Raw genomic sequence first — 3664 nt, forward strand, 5'->3', positions numbered from 1 at the left:
TTATTGATTATAACGGTCAAATTGAGTTGAATGGAAGTGAATCACATGTTGATTCATCGTGGATGGGTAGTTTCGCCACGAAGTGGTGCAACTACCAACCTTTGTAGATTGAATCAGGTTGATTTGAATGCAATATGAATAAGTAACATTATCAAGAGTGATTATTCACCAATTCAATGATCAATATTCAATAATCGGTTTGATTTCAATCAATAGCTTGATCAACAAGCTTTGAATTATTATTCCAGTAATTAACGGCAGTCTATTTTTAAATTTAATCAAAGACCATATATAGTAGCCAGAAATCACTCTTGAAATATAAACTGTACTACAATGTATGAGAAACATAATGGTGGTGGAATTAATCAATAACTCGTTGAAATGACTGAGATGGAATGTAAACTATGGTCTATTTGTCATGTAGTGGTGACTAGACAGTGTCAATTTCATCAAATTATTTCAAACCGATTACATTCAATAAAAAACCGTTCTATACATCAAACATGCCATACAGTATGAGTTTCAATATTTAATATCGTGAACTGACTCTGTTGGATACCATCTCTATAAATATAACAAGATGAAAAGTGTCAACATTCAATTACACATGCATGTAACTATGAAGAGTCATCATTATATCATCTAGATAGGTAATATTTCAAGTTTCAGTGGAATTGACTGTCTACATATTGAGATGTGTATACTAAGGCTGAAGAAGTGTCACCTTCACTGATTACTGACATGAATATGACAATTGAATATATTATTGTTGCATAAATAATTCATTGTTCAATGATTATGATATGATGGTAAAATTTAATTTTGGAATTAAGATACTTCCCTATTCATTACCTTAGATGTTCCTTAGATGACTTGAAGATATTGAGCCATGAATATGAAACTTTCTCAGATTGTTCTCCTCATGAAGGGAAGTGTATTCATATTAGATACTTGTATTATATTTTGTAAACTGACTGAGATGGTATATAATCTATATGTTGAAATGTGACAATTTGACAGATTGTTATTATTATCATATTGAATTCAATTCTAGTGGGTTTGGTTAGGATTCAGAGTTGATTTATTTGGGTTATTTAAGAGATTACTTAGTGAAGATTTTGGTTTGGGTTTGGGTTTGGGTTAGACGAAAACCCATCGACGACTAACGAACGGCCAATATTGAGTATCTGAATTTCATATATGTCATTCAAATATAAATAAAAAGCTTATATTGTAACGAAGCAGTCATATCTCAAAGTAGTTATAGAGATAATCAACTCTGATAAAATAAAAGTTAGGTTTTCCCGGTATTACTCTATGAATATGGAGATCGCCGGTCTGGATTAAATATATGTAGTAGATATAAATATGAGTTGACTATATTCGCAAATAAATTTGAAAAATATCATTGCGTTCAAAAATAATAAGGCACTTCCTGAAATATTAAGATATTTACCCTAGTAGGTCTAAAATTTCAAAGTTGGGTTGAAATGTAAATTTTAGTATATTGTAGATATATATATGAATAGATGATATTATGAATTAATCATGTTGAATCGGTGTATTTAATAAGTTACAACATGTCTAAAAATTAACTTTTCAACATTTATTGTACTATAATATGAATGTTATTACAATCATCACTAATCTCATATATATGATGTATAATGATGATATTCACATTGTAGAAGTGTTGGAAGTATAATATATGATATCCTTAGTATACTGTACTCATTCTACCTTAATTGACCAAGATATTGAGCCATACTATGGAAACACTATACCAATTTATTAAACTTGTTAATATTTTAGTAAATATCAAATATAATCATATATAATTGAAATAATTATTATTTGATCCATATTCAGACTGTAGGAAGTCTACTTGTGTGAAATTGACAATATCGGTTATTGAAGGATGAATATCTTACATGACTTAATTCCACTCATTGATACATGTCTAATTATCGTATTTTATGATATGTAATTGAAATAATTGAAATCTATCATATATTTAGGGAGATAACCAATTAGGATGAGAGTAGGGGAAGTTACGCTTACTATTTACCAGGTAAACACTTTCAATAGGGACCCATATATTTTATTTGATAATATCGTATATATATGCATTTTATCGACAAATAATTGGTATCATGGTTTTATATCCTATATTATCAATTTGGGAAATGTTGCAATGTCTAATCTCAATAGAAATATTGCCATAATACCAATTATTGATTATATATCATGAAACTGATATTATTGACTCTAATTGATGTTTATATGAATATATGATTGAAATATTTGATTTTTGACATTTCTTAATGACATGGATAGTTCACTAAGGTAGTGACTTTGCCATATGACAACTGTCTAAGATGATATTGAAATCATTCCTAAATTGATATTATGATAGTATTAGATGATTATAACACGATAGTAATGAATTGGAAGTGATTCTTACCATTTATGACATGTAAGAATGTTACCTTTGATCAATTGGACCACTAGCTTGACAGATATCCCATTTATATAGATATTGATTTCTATCACTCAGAAACGTTACCAATATCATTTATAAGAGTAGTGGTATGATATTCTATCTTGTTGTACTTCTTGGTATTGACTTGTCATATTGTCATGAGTAGTTGCTGACATGGTTAAATGACATGAAAAGTGAATGAAGTCCAAATGATATGAAATTGATAAGAACCTCATTATATGATGTTAATAACATATTGTATCAATTTGGTAATGAATCTCATTGTCCTTAGGGTACTTCCCTATTGAGGTACCTTAATTGACTATCTCAATATTTAATATGTGATATGATATTTATTTCAATTGTATCATGTTATATATGTAATTTGAAGCATTTTGATATAAGTTTTGATATTTAAATATGATTTAATAGATATCATATATAGCAACTCTTAGTTTTTCAAAATTGACTTTGAGATACTCTAATTGACCATATATATATGACCAATTAATGAAACTAATATCAATCGACTAGATTTTCAATTGTGAACACAATGGTATCAACAGTTATATGATTCATGATAGTTTAAAATTGCGTTGGTCATCTAAGGATAGGTCATTAAGGTTTGAATGAATTGATATGAAATTCAATACCAATTATTGATATACCATGATTTATTGATCTATATATGATATTATAATTGAAATATTTTAAAATTAATATCATTTGACTATTTTGACATTCATAATTCTCATGATTACACTCCTGACATGTTGGATGATTTCATATTGTCTTGAAACTGATATACTAGTGTTTGTACACCACTAGTAAGGTACTGTATCAGTTTCATGATGATCTGTATAGTGGATGTAATTGTCACATCCCTGTAGGTGTCAAGTAGATCAGCCAAGTACCATGTATGATATGGATGATCTTCAAAATCAAATAGATATATTTAATTATCATGTATAGATGTATTAGAAGTGAATTGAAGTGGAAAAGATTTCTATCTTCAGTGTTAGTATAGGTCAGTTGACAGGGTTTGGGTTTGGGTTTGGGTTTGGGTTTGGGTTTGGGTTTGGGTTTGGGTTTGGGTTTGGGTTTGGGTTTGGGTTTGGGTTGGGTTTGGGTTTGGGTTTGGGTTTGGGTTTGGGTTTGGGTTGGGTTTGGGTTTGGGTTTGG

The sequence above is a fragment of the Naegleria gruberi genome (assembly GCF_000004985.1).
Source record: "Naegleria gruberi genomic scaffold NAEGRscaffold_58, whole genome shotgun sequence".
NCBI lineage: Eukaryota > Heterolobosea > Eutetramitea > Acrasida > Naegleriidae > Naegleria > Naegleria gruberi.